Consider the following 18242-nt stretch of genomic DNA (forward strand, 5'->3'; position numbering starts at 1 on the left):
AAATCTTTGTAAAAACTGCACTGTTGATTAGCAGCTTTTTCCTTACAAAGGAAAGATGAGTTTTACCCTGTACATGCCCTCCAAGCCAGGCAACAATGGTATGAAGGTTTCATGGTTTTATGATTTGTGAAAATCTTATCTAATAACTGGTCAAATTCATACAGGTAAATCTGCTTCTGGAAGACAAACTAATCAAGGGGGGAGAGTAGTAAAGGTCTTATATATGAAGATGGTGTCTGTTGTTTCGGACATGTCCGAAAGAACAGATACCATTGGTGACCATGCAGCTCGTTAGAATGAAATTATAATGAAATGAATACCGCTAGCTGCATACAGGCATTGCTATAAGGCAATGGGGTCAGTCCCCATTGACTTGTATCAACGCCTGTATGCAGCTAGCAGTATTCATTTCCTTGTAATCCCCCCTGCGGGTCCGGGGATTAGAATAGGCCCGAGGTATTCCTGCCTGTCGTAAGAGGCGACTAAAAGGAGTCCATCCCCCTCAAGGGGGTAGTTAGCGCCTGCGTCCGGAGACGGACGGTTCCACGACCTCTATTTGCGGTCATTTTGCTTTTTCACTTCTCGTTTCTTCCTTCCTTTGGTTGGTTCCTTTCTTTGCTCTTCTCCACCTCACTGTCTTCCTTACACTTTCCCCTGGAAAATCTCCTTGCCCTCTCATTGCCTTCTTCTCCTTGCCTTCTCATTGCCTTCTTCTCCTTGCCTTCTCATTGCCTTCTTCTCCTTGCCTTCTCTGGTCTCCGCCTCGGCGTTTGAGACAGTCTGTCCTCTCTCTCTCTCCCTCCCTCTCTCTCTCTCCTTTTTCCTCTTCTTCCTTCCTCCCTGTGCGCGCCTGAAGGCCGACCCACGCGTTCGCACGCGTAGCCGGTGACGGGGTAACGCGTAATTCCCCGCCCTGGGTAGACATGTAAGGCACGCGCATACCCCCTGGTAAAGGCCAGGCCCGGGGAGGGGTGATTGCCTGAGCTGATACCTTCTGACCATGCCGATTGGTCCCTCCGTCTGTTTCTCGGGAGGTGTGACCTGAGGTATAAACATTCACCTAAGGCGGGAGTGCCCTCTGAGAGGGTCCCCACAAGGAAGGAGCGCGCCATCGGAGACGCTGGCAATCGTGCGGGATTCCTCCGCAATGGATTTCACTCCATCTCTCTCGACTTCTGCCCAAAAACGGAAACTTGACCAGCTACCAGTGACAAAAGTACTACCGCCTGCCCCACAGTTCCTTGTCATTTCTCGATCTGAGGACGGAAAGGATTTTTCCTCTGTCAACCCTTTCGTTATCCAGAAGGGCGTCGATGCCATAGCCGGATCTGTCAAATCTTGTACCAGGTTGCGTAACGGTACCTTATTACTCGAAACTGAGAGTGCCTTTCAGGCACAAAAACTGCTTCGGGCCACACTCCTGTACACATTCCCTGTCCGGGTGGAGGCTCACCGAACTTTGAATTCGTCTCGTGGTGTGGTCTATACTAGATCCCTCGACGGCTTGACTGACGAGGAGATTAAATCTTTCCTCGCTGAGCAGGGCATGACGGCTGTCCATAGGGTCATGAAAAAGGTCAACAATGACCTTGTACCGACCCGGACACTTTTCTTGACCTTCGATAGTGTTCAGCTGCCATCGCCCATCAAGGCGGGCTACGAGGTCATTTCTGTTCGCCCCTATGTCCCGACACCTACGCGCTGCTACCAGTGTCAGCGTTTCAATCACACTCGCCAGTCTTGTTCCAATGCGGCTAAATGTGTCACTTGTGGCAGGGATGCCCATGAGGGTGACTGTCCACCTCCGTCTCCTCGTCGTGTGAACTGTCAGGGTGACCATGCCGCATCCTCCCGTGACTGTCCTGTCTATAAGGAAGAACGCTGTATCCAAGAAATTCGGGTCAAAGAGAAAGTGTCCACCTCGGCTGCTCGCAAGCTAATGCCTAGTAGGAAGCCCACGCTGCTCCCAGCGGGGAAATACAGTACTGTCCTCGCCTCTCCTCGGACTACCAGGGAGGTGGCAACCCAGACATGCAATCTGACCTTCAGCACCACGGTCGTCCGTTCGGCCAGTGCTAAGATCGCGCGGTCGACGTCTCCTCTTCCTCCCATCACCCCACAGACACCAGCCCCTTCATCAGCTTCTGCTAAGACGACGACCCAGAAGTCAGATGCACGGGCCTTCAAGAAGGAACCGTCCCGTGCAGACTTCCTACGTACCTCGACCTCCCAGCCTTCGACCGGTACTTCCACCAAACGACCTTCCAAGAAGGCACATAGGAAGCACAGTTCTCCTTCTCCGCCACGGCGCATTTCTTCTCCTGCGCCACCCAGCGGTTGCCGCCCCAGGCCGTCCTCCGTTTCGCCTGGCCGCACCGCTGGTAGCCGAACATCTGGCCGTTCACTGGCGGAGGAAGCTCCCCCTCCCGGCCATCTTCCCAAGATGGCCGATGAACCTATAGACCCAATGGACGATGACTGTCCGCCTACTGATAGCGGCGGCAGTGCTCGCTCGAAGCCAGGCCCTCAGCGGCCTTCGAGGTGACCCCTTCTTTCATCTTCTTTTTTTTTCTTACCATGGCACTTATTCACTGGAATATTCGCAGCATTCGCTCCAACCGAGAGGACTTGAAGTTGCTGCTCCGCTTGCACCGTCCGCTCGTCGTAGCCCTCCAGGAAACGAAGCTACGCCCATGCGATCAAATTGCCTTGGCACACTACACCTCTGTGCGTTTTGACCTACCCCCTGTGGTAGGTATCCCAGCTCATGGAGGGGTTATGTTGCTGGTCCGAGATGATATTTACTACGATCCCATCACGTTGCACACCGGCCTGCAGGCAGTTGCCATCCGCATTACTCTCCCCACTTTTACATTTTCCATTTGTACCGTTTACACTCCATCGTCGTCTGCCGTTACCAGGGCGGACATGATGCAACTTATTGCTCAGCTACCTGCACCATTTTTGTTAACTGGAGATTTCAATGCCCACCATCCCCTTTGGGGCTCTCCAGCATCCTGCCCGAGAGGCTCCCTGTTAGGAGACCTTTTCAACCAGCTCAATCTTGTCTGCCTCAATACTGGCGCCCCTACTTTTCTTTCGGACACATCTCACACCTATTCCTATTTAGATCTCTCTATATGTACTCCCCAACTTGCACGCTGGTTCGAGTGGTATGCACTTTCTGATACATATTCGAGCGACCACTTCCCGTGTGTTATCCATCTCCTGCAGCATACCCCCTCTCCGTGCTCATCTCATTGGAACATCTCCAAAGCAGACTGGGGGCTCTTCTCTTCCAGGGCGACCTTTCAGGATCAAACATTCACAAGCTGCGATAGTCAGGTCGCACACCTGACGGAAGTCATTCTCACTGCTGCTGAATATTCCATCCCTCACCCTACTTTTTCTCCACGTCGCGTACCGGTCCCCTGGTGGACCGCAGCATGTAGAGACGCTTTATGTGCTCGTCGACGTGCTTTACGCACCTTTCACCGCCACCCTACAGTGGCGAATTGTATCAATTATAAACGACTACGTGCACAGTGTCGTCGTATTATTAAAGAAAGCAAGAAAGCCAGCTGGGCTGCTTTCACAAGCACCTTCAACAGTTTTACTCCTTCTTCTGTTGTCTGGGGTAGCCTGCGCCGGCTATCTGGCACTACGGTCCACTCACCAGTTTCTGGCTTGACGGTCGCGAATGACGTCCTTGTGGCCCCTGAGGCTGTCTCCAATGCCTTCGGCCGCTTTTTCGCAGAGGTTTCGAGCTCCGCTCATTACCACCCTGCCTTCCTCCCCCGCAAACAGGCAGAGGAGGCTAGGCCACCTAACTTCCGCTCCTCGAATCGTGAAAGTTATAATGCCCCATTCACCATGCGGGAACTCGAAAACGCACTTGGCCGATCACGGTCCTCCGCTCCAGGGCCTGATTCTGTTCATATTTAGATGCTGAAGAACCTTTCTCCTGCGGGTAAAGGTTTTCTTCTTCGTACTTACAATCCCATCTGGATTGAGGGACATGTTCCCGCATGCTGGCGCGAGTCTATTGTTGTCCCGATTCCTAAGCCGGGGAAGGACAAGCACTTGCCCTCCAGTTATCGACCCATCTCGCTTACCAGCTGTGTCTGTAAAGTGATGGAGCGAATGGTTAACTCTCGATTGGTTTGGTTGCTCGAGTCTCGACGCCTACTTACCAATGTACAATGTGGATTTCGTAGGCGCCGCTCTGCTGTTGACCATCTGGTTACCTTGTCGACCTTCATTATGAATAACTTCTTGCGGAAGCGACCGACCGCGGCTGTGTTCTTTGATTTGGAGAAGGCTTACGACACCTGTTGGAGGGCGGGCATTCTCCGCACCATGCATACATGGGGCCTTCGCGGTCACCTCCCTCTTTTTATTCGTTCCTTTTTAATGGATCGACAGTTCCGGGTACGTGTGGGTTCTGTCCTGTCACACACCTTTTGCCAGGAGAATGGGGTGCCACAGGGCTCAGTTTTGAGCGTCGCTCTCTTCGCCATAGCGATCAATCCAATAATGGATTGCCTCCGAGCTGATGTATCAGGCTCCCTTTTCGTGGACGATTTTACCATCTATTGCAGCGCACGTGTTTCCTGGAGCGCTGTCTTCAGCGTTCTCTTGACCGTCTTTACTCGTGGAGTGTCGCCAATGGCTTCCGTTTTTCTGCCGAGAAGACGGTCTGTATTAACTTCTGGCGCTACAAAGAGTTTCTCCCACCGTCCTTATGACTCGGTCCCGTTGCTCTCCCATTCGTGGAGACAACAAAATTTTTAGGTCTTACATTTGACAGGAAACTTAGTTGGTCTCCACATGTGTCATATTTGGCTGCCCGTTGTACCCGTTCTCTAAATGTCCTCCGTGTTCTCAGTGGTATGTCGTGGGGAGCGGATCGAACCGTCCTACTTCGCCTATATCGGTCGATCATCCGCTCCAAGCTGGATTATGGAAGCTTCGTATACTCCTCTGTACGGCCATCCATCTTACGCCGCCTCAACTCCATACAACATCGGGGTTTACGACTTGCGATCGGAGCGTTTTATACTAGTCCCGTCGAGAGTCTTCATGCTGACGCTGGTGAGTTGCCACTCACCTACCGGCGCGATATACTGCTTTGTCGGTATGCCTGTCGGCTACTGGCAATGCCCGACCACCCGTCTTATCATTCCTTTTTTGATGACTCTCTCGACAGTCAATACGGGTTGTATGTCTCTGCCCTGCTACCCCCTGGAGTTCGCTTTCGTCGCCTCCTTCAACACCTTAATTTTTCACTCCCTGCAACCTTTCGAGTGGGCGAGAGCCACACGCCACCTTGGCTCCAGGCTCAGGTTCGCGTCCACCTTGACCTCTGCTCGCTCCCGAAGGAGGTTACCCCCGGTTCAGTCTACCACTCCCGTTTTATCGAACTTCGTTCGAAGTTCATTAATATGACCTTCATTTATACAGATGGCTCTAAGACCACTGACGGGGTCAGGTGTTCTTTTATTGTCGGGGCACAAAGTTTCAAATACCGGCTCCATGGCCTTTGTTCGGTCTTCACAGCTGAGCTCTTTGCCCTCTACCAGGCTGTCCTTTACATCTGCCGCCACCGACATTCTGCATATGTCATCTGCTCCGATTCCCTGAGCGCTATCCAGAGCCTCAGTGATCCGTACCCGGTTCACCCTTTCGTGCACCGGATCCAACGCTCTCTTCAGCAGCTGGTAGACGTCGGTTCTCCGGTTAGCTTTATGTGGGTTTCTGGCCATGTCGGTATCCCTGGGAACGAAGCTGCAGATGCCGCGGCCAAGGCTGCGGTCCTCCAGCCTCGGACAGCTTCTTGTTGTGTCCCTTCGTCAGATTGTAGCAGGGTAATTTGTTGGCGCATTTTATCGCAGTGGCATGCCGATTGGGCTGCACTTACAGACAACAAACTTAGGGCCCTGAAACCTCTTCCCGTGGCTTGGACGTCGTCCTCACGCCCTTCTCGGCGGGAGGAGGTCGTTTTGGCCCGGTTACGAATTGGCCACTGCCGGTTCAGCCATCGCCATCTGCTGACGGCTGCGCCGGCGCCGTTCTGCCCATGTGGGCAATTGCTGACGGTCCGCCACATTTTAACGGTCTGTCCGGATTTTAACACCCTGCGTCTTGATCTTGGCCTGCCATCTACTGTAGAAGCCATTTTAGCGGATGACCCACGAGCAGCTGCTCGCGTTCTTCATTTTATCAATTTGACAACCCTCTCAAAGGACATTTGATTCTGCTGTTTTCCTTTTTTAATCCTATGCCTGTCAGTCTGTCTTTTATCGTGTTTTCCGTTTCGTTGCTGTTTTAAACTTGTGACTCGCGGTGCATTCCTCACGTAGTCTGGGCGCTAATGACCGTTGAAGTTGTGCGCCCTAAAACCACAAAAAAAAAAAAAAAAAAAAAAATTCCTTGTAATTTCATAAAGGTTTTGTTACTATTTCAAAGGTATTGCAGAAATGTAGTCACTGACAAGTTCTACCATTAACAAGGCTGTTGATTTGGGATTTGTTCATAGTTGCTACTGTGAAAAGAAACAAACCCTATATACCACCTGAGATGGAACCTTCCTCTTCGCGCCAAGAACTGTCATCTGTATTTGGATTCTGTGTTCATATGTTACAAAGAAGAAGAAAGCAGTTCTGGCATTATCTGTAATGCATTATCTGGCCCTCTTTCAAAGTCAGGTGTTATACACCATGAGAACAGCACAATTGGGGGGGGGGGGGGTGTTAATAATATGAAGTGTTCTCATTACACTGTAAAAAGGAGGACACACAGATGGCCATTAGCATTTTTTTTTTTTACAACATTCTGGATATTGCTTGCATGGAGGCATACATCATTTAAACAGAAAACAATCATTAAGCAAAAAGCGTTACTCATAGACTCAGGCGGTTTGTACTAGCTCTGGGAAAACATTTGGCAGTGCCTTCCATTATCTCAAGATCATCAAATTTTGTATGCAAATCTCAAGTAAACAAAAGGAAGAGGAAAACAAGAAAAAATTGCAAGAAATGCAAAAATCTAATATGTGAGAGCATTGCATTACAACAGTATGTGGGCTTTGTGAATAAATGATAATTTCAAGTTTATCTTTCCATTGTAACAAGCAGCAAAAGTTAGTAGGCCTAGGTATATAGTATTGTGTAATTTACTTTGTCACATACAGCAAAAAAAAAAAGAAACAAACATATATTTTGCACATATTTATGACTAAATCTGTTTTATTATTACTTGGTTGCATAATAAATTATAAAACTATCAATATGTTATATAAAATAAAGTACTTCATTCGTGAACTTCGTATCTGTTCTAATGGAGATATGTGGTTATCTGGGTAACCTGAATACAGATTAGTGTCCATTATGTTCCTTCCTATTTAAATGCTCTTATTTTGAAGATGCAAATGAGGAATAACCTGAGACTTGTGTACACTAGTTTCAGTTCATCTGAAAAATTGGGTGTTATGAAGGTTGCACAAGGGTTAAGTTTTTGACACTTTATTTTACAGGACTGTCTTGATCACATAATTTTTTTTTCTTACATTTCACTATGACCGGTTTCGGCTACTTCCATCTTCAGATCCGTTACAAAAGCAGAACAGTGTGTAACAAACCAAGTTAGTTTGTTGATGCTAACTCTATAAAAGTCTTAGTGCTACATAAGAAAGATAAAATGATTACATGATTAACAGCCATGTATACCAGCCATACATACCATAAAATACTCTGATGTAGTATCATCAAACTAAACATGTAGGTACATAATAAGTGCTGCCGGTGACCAGAATATGTCTTGTTTTTATGCAAGGAAACTGAGGCCAGTAGAGGGCACTATAGCTAGGCTACATGATTAACCAGTATCACAATTATAATGGTTAAAATTTGGTATGTGTAGTTATTAATTAAAATTTCTTCACATGGCAAAACAAGCATCTGACAATAAAACGTGTACTCACATACTCCATGTGGTGGTCATCAGTCCACTAGAACTTCGAACTACTTAAACCTAACGAACCTAAGGACATCACACACATGAAGTGGATCCATACTAAAGATCCACATAAAAGTGCAAATATTAATAATGTGAAGCTTCTAATGTATGTCTTCAATTGATACAAGGGATAAAAGTTGTGGATCATTGTCTACTGCATTAGGAAATTCCTGAGCGATATCTGTGTGATGTCATTTTCGCTCTAAATAAAATCAGTAATTTTGGAAGAAATGTTGTTGCTACATGTTTCGTGCCCAAACCAGCCAAAAATATTGTTTGTTATAAGCCGAAGGATATGCCGACATCATCAGCAGCCTCTCCCACGGTGATCTGGTGATTTTCCAGAAGCATTTTCTTTACCACTTTTACATTGTCATCAGTAATTGATGTGCTAGGGCATCCAGGGCTGTCATCGACTACATCTTTTCGATCCTCTCTGAAATGTTTATACCACTCGTAATCTCTTGTCTTACTGGTAGTAGATTCGCCAAAAGCCAGTCAACATTTCGAATGCAGTGTTCTGCTTTATCCCATTTTTCAAGCAAAATTCAATTCAAATTCTCTGATCTATCTTTTTCTAAAGTAAAAATTCATGAGCACTTGAAAACACACAACCTTTTCAACTCTTAATAATAAACTAAAAATTCAATACAACTGAAAATGAAAAATACACCAGGAACATGTGTACCAACAAGATAAAAAAATAATTATTATATATTTCAAAGCCTGTGAAATTAAAAACTTCCCATTACATTTTGATCACACATCATGTGTAGCCTTGAAAATGGCATCTGTAATGGAGGTGCATTCCAATCAGAGAGCTGTCATTTAGTTTCTTTTGGTAAAAAACCAGGGCATCACAGATATTCATAGGTACTCGCAGAATGTCTACAAAGATCTGGCAGTGAACAAAAGCATGGCGAGTCATTGGGCAAGAGGCCTGTCAACGCAATAAGATCTCGCAAACCTGTTCGATCTCCCACTTGCCGACACGAAGTTCTCTCTCCTGCAGCATTGGAATGTGTGACACACCCATTCGAGGTGATTGGCAGATCACAAACACACAACTGGACTTCTCTATTGGCTCGGATATCGATCGGTGGAATGGTACCGTGCAGGCATACAGGTCCTCCCAATAAGATAGTTTAAGGCTGTCACATTGAACAGATATTGTGATTGAAAAATAGGGTTTTGTAAGCAAAAGGGTTGGGAATAATATGATGTATTGGAATCCGTAATAAAACCAACTGGCTTTCAGAAAAATAAGTGTTGCCTTACTTGTTGAACATATCTTTTACTGATATTCTGACTTGGGTCTGTTATTGCACATGAATGGGTATTTGCAACACTTGTTTCTAAATGATTCTAGTTGCCCCACGTATGCAAGGAAACCCAGCTTGTGGCATTAGTAATAATTCAGAGTACATTTGCAGTAATTCAATGAAAAGGATTCATTGCAAAAGAAGCAATAGCCACTTGGAAATTTGACAAGGTATTTGTTATCTTTTCATTAATTTCATAAAATAATTTCTGTCATCCATATAGACCTACAAAATGCCTTCTTGTTAATAAAGGGCTAGTGATCTTGCTAGAAGTGTGTGGGGTAGTATGGAATTGTGTCCTCTTGTCAATGAGCATTGCCAAGGGTTACTGTCAGGCAAGAAAAACAATCAGTGCTAAAAGTAGTATGACAACTGACAAGGCCTGCTTTTAATCAGATTTAGCCAACAGAGCAACACATTACTTTGAAGAACTCCAGGAAAGTTGAGTGTATTAGCAGTGTCTAAGAAATGACTGACAGATTAAAGATCACTCCTTTTTTTAATCTCTAGTGCAAGAATATTTTCAAAATTAATGGGATCAAGTTCCTAATCATCGTGGTCTGGATTTGTAGCTTGCAGATTATCTGTGCGAAGTTCAGCAGTTTTTGGGGGGAGGGGGGGTGGGGGTGGGGGAGAAAAACTCCCGTGAAACCTAAAGTATTCTGTCATAATTAGGACAATTATTTTTGTTTAGAATACATATTTGTGGTTGTAAAGACATACGATAAAAATATTTGTGAGTGGCTAAATAGTAGTGCCTATGGACAGAGATCTAAACTACTAAGTGACATGGATGTAGTGAGCAGAGTATGTTTGGTAGAGGAAGAGAGTGAAAATAAGGAATCCATTCTTGTGCACACTGAGACACTGTAATGTGTTGGCCTGTCATTAGAGTATGGACATAATTTGTTTAAAAAACTAAAAAAAAATTTCCTGAAAATAAACTGAAAGCAAGTGATCAAAATAGTGTATTTTAGCTGTAATTTTGCAAATAAATTTGAGTCCTAGTCTGGCACAAATTTCCGTGCCTCGCCAATATGTGTGACTTCCGTGCCTAATGCAGCTGTAATAATGCAAGTTTAATAATAAATAAATAAATAGTTATTTTGCAGTGAACAGCGTGAAAGTAATGCAGTGGGCTTCGAATGATATGTATCACATTTTGCAAATTCAGTAAACAGAAGTTTGTGATAAAGACATGTGTTTATGTGTATTTTCGATTATCCAAGTTCTCTAGCTATCAAACACTTTTGACTGTGTGAATCATGAATTTCGTCCAGATAAGCTTAATGTGATAAGAGTGAGACAGTGCACAAATGGTTTAATTCATATTTAACTGGAAGAATGCAGAAGGCTGAAATTAACAGTACAATAGCATGCAAAAATCAGCAGTGTCGTTTAACTGGGGAGGTATCAAGGATCGTGTCCATCAGGGTTCAGTCTTGTTTCCCTTATTATTCTAACTTGGCACTCTATATTCATGAAGATACAAAGCCAGTTCTTTTTGCTGATGCTACAAATATAGTAATCACACCCAACAAACAAGAATTAGCTGAGGAAGTTGTAAATAGTGTCTTTCAGAAAATACACTCCTGGAATTTGAAATAAGAACACCGTGAATTCATTGTCCCAGGAAGGGGAAACTTTATTGACACATTCCTGGGGTCAGATACATCACATGATCACACTGACAGAACCACAGGCACATAGACACAGGCAACAGAGCATGCACAATGTCGGCACTAGTACAGTGTATATCCACCTTTCGCAGCAATGCAGGCTGCTATTCTCCCATGGAGACGATCGTAGAGATGCTGGATGTAGTCCTGTGGAACGGCTTGCCATGCCATTTCCACCTGGCGCCTCAGTTGGACCAGCGTTCGTGCTGGACGTGCAGACCGCGTGAGACGACGCTTCATCCAGTCCCAAACATGCTCAATGGGGGACAGATCCGGAGATCTTGCTGGCCAGGGTAGTTGACTTACACCTTCTAGAGCACGTTGGGTGGCACGGGATACATGCGGACGTGCATTGTCCTGTTGGAACAGCAAGTTCCCTTGCCGGTCTAGGAATGGTAGAATGATGGGTTCGATGACGGTTTGGATGTACCGTGCACTATTCAGTGTCCCCTCCACGATCACCAGTGGTGTACGGCCAGTGTAGGAGATCGCTCCCCACACCATGATGCCGGGTGTTGGCCCTGTGTGCCTCGGTCGTATGCAGTCCTGATTGTGGCGTTCACCTGCATGGCGCCAAACACGCATACGACCATCATTGGCACCAAGGCAGAAGCGACTCTCATCGCTGAAGACGACACGTCTCCATTCGTCCCTCCATTCACGCCTATCGCGACACCACTGGAGGCGGGCTGCACGATGTTGGGGCGTGAGCGGAAGACGGCCTAGCGGTGTGCGGGACCGTAGCCCAGCTTCATGGAGACGGTTGCGAATGGTCCTCGCTGATACCCCAGGAGCAACAGTGTCCCTAATTTGCTGGGAAGTGGCGGTGCGGTCCCCTACGGCACTGCGTAGGATCCTACGGTCTTGGCGTGCATCCGTGCGTCGCTGCGGTCCGGTCCCATGTCGACGGGCACGTGCACCTTCCGCCGACCACTGGCGACAACATCGATGTACTGTGGGGACCTCACGCCCCACGTGTTGAGCAATTCGGCGGTACGTCCACCCGGCCTCCCGCATGCCCACTATACGCCCTCGCTCAAAGTCCGTCAACTGCACATACGGTTCGCGTCCACGCTGTCGCGGCATGCTACCAGTGTTAAAGACTGCGATGGAGCTCCGCATGCCACGGCAAACTGGCTGACACTGACGGCGGCGGTGCACAAATGCTGCGCAGCTAGCGCCATTCGACGGCCAACACCGCGGTTCCTGGTGTGTCCGCTGTGCCGTGCGTGTGATCATTGCTTGTACAGCCCTCTCGCAGTGTCCGGAGCAAGTATGGTGGGTCTGACACACCGGTGTCAATGTGTTCTTTTTTCCATTTCCAGGAGTGTATGGAGTGATTCACTGCCAATGGATTCTCACAAAATTTTGAGAAAATACAGTACATACCATTCTACACAGTAAATGGCATAACACCGTTGATAAATATAGAATTTGAACAGAAGTCTGTTGCTAAGGCAGAATATTCAGAATTTCTGGGTGTATGCATTGATGAGAAATTGAACTGGAGGAAACATGTGGATGATCTGCTGAAACATTTAGGCTCAGCTGTTCATGCTATGAAGGTTATTGCAAATTATAGTGGTAAATGTATCAGTAAATTAGTATACTATGTGTATTTTTATTCACTGTTTTCATATGACATTTTGGGGTAATTCATCATTAAGAGAAAAAGTATTCATTGCACGAAAGCGTGTAATCGTAATAATGGCAGGAGCCCACCCAAGATCACTTTTATTTAAAGAATTCAGGATATGCACAGTACCTTTGCAATACATAAATTCACTTAAAAATTTGTTGTTAATAACCCATCCTAATTAAAAAATAATAGTGAAGTGAATAGCTACAATACTAGAAGAAAGGGTGATCTTCACTCTTCTTGGTTAAATCTGACTTTGGCACAAAAAGGGGTGAATTATGCTGCCAAAGAAAACATTAGTCATTTGCCAAATAGCATTAAAAGTCTGACAGATAGCCAACCATCATTTAAAAACAAATTAAAAGAATTTCTAAATGACAACTACTCCTACTCAATAGATGAATTTTTAGATATGAAGTAGTAATAAAAAAAAAATCAATTTTTCAATGTGAGGGAGGAAAAACATTGTATTGTGCAAAGAAAACTTGTGTTAAGCTGAAACGTTCCACATCATTACGATTACAAAATGTTGTGTTCATGATCTATGGAACAAGTATTAATGTAATGTAATGTCAAATGTGAGCTTTAACCCCAATGATGGGGAGCTTGCTGCACCCATGCCAGAATCCCCTCCCCCCTTCCCCCTGCCTGTCTACCAAACCGCTGTATACCAGTGCTAATTGTGAAAGATGTGAATGTGTTGTAGAGAAAAATTATACTTGTTTAATGATTATTACAATTATTAGGAATTTAAATCTTAAAAACTTGAAGCTTACGCTTTTACAATATTTCTTAATTAAATAAGAAGCAGCTTGCCACTTCTCTAGGCCAGAAATTTTGGCAGTGGTTGGACCTAAATGTTTATACATGCAAGTGTCTTGGGCTTCCATGTTGCCAGTAAAATTCCATTGAAGACCGTAAGATTGATGTCTTCTGGACATTAAGTTGTTTGCATTAGTGCATTCCTTCTGAATTTTTTTCTTACTTGGTCTTTCTCTCTACTTCTAGCAGGTGTGTAACATAAGCGGCAGTAGAAAATTGCACTGGCTGCTGCCTGCATCACTGTTCATTTGTGCATCAGCGTAATGGACCGGTTGCTACGTGATGGGTGGATGAGGAGTTTTAAATCTGGCACTATTTCATGTGGATCAATGTAAGTTTTTGAAAAGGATTTCCCATTTGCCTATTCAGTTTGGTAGGATTTGATTTGTGAAATATAATTTGGATTTGGTGTTTTGTCAGTAGTGACTGGATTGTTAGAACTCAAAATATGAACAGAAAGAGATGCATTGTGAGGAGTCTGATGTCTGGTGGTTGCACTGTATCAGGAAAGCATTAATGCTTCTCTTCCGCTCTCTCAAATTGTTTCACACTCGTAGAGAAAAATACTTCACACAGAACTTTGGTAGGTTTCTCATCTGTCAATGTGCAAGATGAAGAAGCTCTTTGTTGAGAGCTATCTTAACCAAGTTTATTCCATAGTTTGGTTTTCTACTCTCTCCCCATTTGTCTGCATGGGGTTTGTATTTGTTCAATTATTAACTGCTTCTTGGCTCATTATGTTAAAATCAGCTGATGCCCAAAGTCTTAGGGCAAACTGTGTATGCACCTTGGCTTCTGCCATCCTTTGCAAACACAGTTTGTCAGATCCCTGCATACCAACTTCTCATTGAAGAAGAAAACTTGAATGATACCCAGTGCTCCAAATTTCTATCTATCTGTCCAACTCCCTTACTGCATTAGCTCAGTATGACGATACTCTTTTCTTCTAACTGTTGGCATTACGTAATGCGGAGAATGGCCTCATTTCACTAGTCTTGTACTCAGCCATGATTGTTATTTCCATGTTAAAGAGTCACTACTTCCTTCCTCTTTAGTTGTAAATGTATGCATTGAATACTGTGAGAGGAAACTACTACACACCTTTTAATGGTGTAGATATCAATGCTCCTTGTTGGTATTCTCAGAAATAATCTCAATGTATTTTTGTAATTTTCTTATTGGTCATAGGTATTGCTATTTCGCACCCATCTCCACTGCTATTCCCAAATGCTTCCACGAGCCCATTGCAAGCAATGACATCTCGTGCTTCAGAAATAACTTTTTATTACATGAACCAGCCACTGTTTACCACAGCATATAATGGATTTAGTTCAAAAGGGTGCTGTGTTGTGTGGCTACTGTTCATTGTCTTAGGAGACAGTAAATGTGGAATTGTGTAATGGTGGTGTGGTATTTTTTGTGTGAATAGTTTAAAACACAGGTGTTGGGGTGTTAACAGAATGAACATGCTCATTTGTACAGGAACAATCGCAACTTTGTGATATGACGACCAGGAAATTGTACAGTTGGGACGAGGGGGGGGGGGGGGGGGCGAGGCAAGTTGAACTGTGACAAGCATGAAGTTTTGGAGCCAAATGTGAAGGAACAACCACTCTTAAACAGAGACTAATCAAATGTCATGTACTGATGGACAGGGCCCATTGAGGATTGCAGAGGATGATAAAAAATTGCACAAAATCAGGAGAAGGAATCAGGAATCACAGGTGTGTTCCAGACTACTATAATCATTCCAGCCAGCTCAGTGAATGTGCATAGGGAGTTACAAAAATGGCGTAAAGTGGTCAAAGCAGCTCCTCATAGGACACACATTTCTGTAGTAAGTGCTAAGTACTGCTTGAGATTGTGTAAAGAGTGGTGTCACTGGAGAGTGGATGACTGGGAATGAGTGATTGGATTGTTCAGTCGCACTGTGTACAGTGACAATCCAATGGAAGGATTCGGGTGTGGTGAACTCCTTCAGGACGTTACCTGCTGTCGTGTTGTGCCAACAGTGGAGTACGGTGGAGGTGGTATTATGGTGTGGGGGTGCTTTTTGTGGTTAGGTGTGGTGTCATTACTGCATTTAAGAAAACACTAAATATGGAAGGGCATGAAGATATTTTACAGAATTGTGTACTATGTGCAGTGGAGGTGCACTTAGACAATGGATATTTTTATCAACAGGACAGTGCACCATGCTATAAAGTAGCATTTGTTAGGCAATGATTTGTGGGCAATAACTTTCCTGAAATGGTCTGACCAGCCCAGAGTCCCCACCTGGAACACTTTTGAAATGAGCTAGAACGTAGGTTTCACTCCAGATCCGACATCACTACCTCGTGTGGGTGCAGTTCTCGAGGAAGAAGGGGCTAAAATTCCTCCACAGGCTTAGAGACACCCCGCTGAAAGGTCCCAGCTGAGCTCCAGCTGTCGTAAAGGTGGCAGGTGGACACATCCCCTGTTAATGTCCACCAGGATACTTTTGATCAGATGTTGTATTTTAAGCTTTCTGAATATGGTTTTGCAGTGTGTCTGTAGGGGACTATGTGTTATTTGTATAGCCCTCTTCTGTAATGGAAAAAAAAAAGAAAGAAAAAAGTTGTTTCGTGCGTTAAGCGGTGGAACTCCAATATATTATTCACTATGTTGTAAGAGACTAAATAGCAGAAATTTGCCATCCTGGCACCTTCTGAGGTACAAATGTTACCATAATACTAAGGGAAAAACAGGCTGATTTCAGTTTCTGTGCTAGTTTTATTACCGTATTTACTCGAAACTGAGCTGCACTTTTTTTCCGGTTTTTGTAATCCAAAAAACCGCTTGCGGCTTAGAATCGAGTGCAGAGGAAGCAGAAGTTCTGGAAAATGTTGATAGGCGCCGCCACAACTAAGTTCTGCCGTTGAATATATGTAGTGCTACACAGGCATGCTTTGTGGGCACAAAGATAAATACTGGTGCCAAACCCTCTGCGTCAGTAAATAAATTTAGAAAAAAGGTGGAAGACGAGCTTTTTTCTCCGCCTCGAGTTTCGACCACTGCATTTTCGTACATTATCCAACGAAGTAAATACAAATTCTGTGTGTGCATCTTCAAATGTAGCAGCATTTCAATGAACTACGAAAATCCGACTGGCAAGACTGTTTGGGATGTTTGTCAGTATGGCCAACTCTACGTTCTGAATTTTTTCCTACCTGTGAGAAGAGATGGTTCCTTATAGGAACTTTTATGAATTGTGAATCGCATGCAGTATTCTCTTAGCCATAAGAATAATACGAATATAAACATTTTGCCATGTATTCTTTCGTGTTTGCTGCTAACTCATTTAAATCCTGTCTGCCTAATAAACTACGAAACTAGAGTGAGACAACAGCAAACGCGAAAAAAAAAAAATAGACATCATCCCATGTTTATATTCGTATTATTCTTATGCCTAATAGTGATACAGTCAGAAATGAAGCATGGCAATTGACTAGATTTTTGAATCTAAGATGACTCTAATTTCAGTGCAGCATGTAATGTACTAAAGAGGCATCTGCAAAGATTTTCAAACGGAGAAAATTTTTCGCTAAATGCTCGTTCAGAACATCTATCATACGCTGTCTATTACTTGGTTCTTCTTGTTGAAAGCAGGAGTGTAGGTAACAGCAAATAGCAGTCTCTTGCCACTGTTTCGCTAATGAGACGATTTCTCTCTCGAGCGGCGACAGGTCGTAAACACTCGTTATCAGAATGCGACAAACAATGCATGACACAGTACAGTAATGCATTTTCAGCTTAGTGTGACATAAACACCTATAACAAAGAGAACGGCACTTATCAGATCAAAGAAAAATAAACAATCAGTTCTAACCAGACGAAGCATGTGAAAAAGGAAGGGTACCCGTATAAATACGGATGGAGCACCTGATGCATAGCAATGGCTACCTGGTAAAGCTTAACTGCTAAGCTTACGACTCGAACCAAACTACTGTAGCTGTATCGTCTTTCATTCGACCTAAATTGTGTCTCATATTGCAATGGACCAACTTTGTTCCGATTTGGAGGTGCGGCCTAAAACTTTTGTCTCCCCTTGAATTTCGAGTCTCAAATTTCAGGTGCGGCTTAGATTCAGGAAAATTTTTTTTCTTGATTTCGAGTCTCATTTTTCAGGTGCGGCTTAGATTCTAGTGCGGTTTAGATTCAAGTAAATACGGTATGTGGTCATTAAAATTTGTTTTTATCAACATGACTCCCCAGCAATTTTGTAGCTGTTAGTTGTCGCTCAGCACCAGATGTGGATTTATATTTTGACTTAAATTACCAAATCGCATGTAATTTTTTTTTAATTTATAGTCATTGTCAACCTGTTTGAACTGAACTGTGAGTGGACATGCATTGGGACTTGAGCAGTAGTTGTTCACAGCAGTTGCTTATGTTCACAGATCACATTAGTGCTGTCTGTTGTGTGGTACTCCTGTTTGCACTTTTTTTTTTGTATCTGATACTGAAATGATCTTGTGAGTGGAGTAAGCTGAAATCAGTACTACAATCTGTGTACAGTGTGATTCAAATCAGTTCTTGCATGTTCCTTGTGCCTAAAATTTTTCTAGAAGGGTACTATGATGGATGGTATTGTATGCTTTGGAGAGATATAAATTAACTCTAACATGCTACTTTTTTTCTTCAGTCTGGCAGGTTACTACTGTTTCTGTGTGTGTACTTGCATGAAAGCCATGCAAATTACTTTCCAGTGACTTGCAGTCATTTAATACTTCATCAATTTTT

The 18242-nt window shown here is 44.3% G+C and overlaps 1 long non-coding RNA gene across 2 annotated transcripts in view; it reads left to right on the plus strand.

The window, feature by feature from the left end:
• Nucleotides 1–18242, plus strand: part of LOC126213396 (uncharacterized) — a 37590-nt gene that overhangs the window by 4485 nt on the left and 14863 nt on the right. The window contains exon 2 of one of the 2 annotated variants that reach the window (XR_007541159.1): nucleotides 13668–13809. This is a non-coding gene — a long non-coding RNA (uncharacterized LOC126213396). Of the gene's footprint in view, nucleotides 1–13664; nucleotides 13810–18242 lie in introns of both variants that reach the window. The other variant, XR_007541158.1, reaches the window with a different exon arrangement.

Source organism: Schistocerca nitens, chromosome 11 (assembly GCF_023898315.1).
Source record: "Schistocerca nitens isolate TAMUIC-IGC-003100 chromosome 11, iqSchNite1.1, whole genome shotgun sequence".
NCBI lineage: Eukaryota > Metazoa > Arthropoda > Insecta > Orthoptera > Acrididae > Schistocerca > Schistocerca nitens.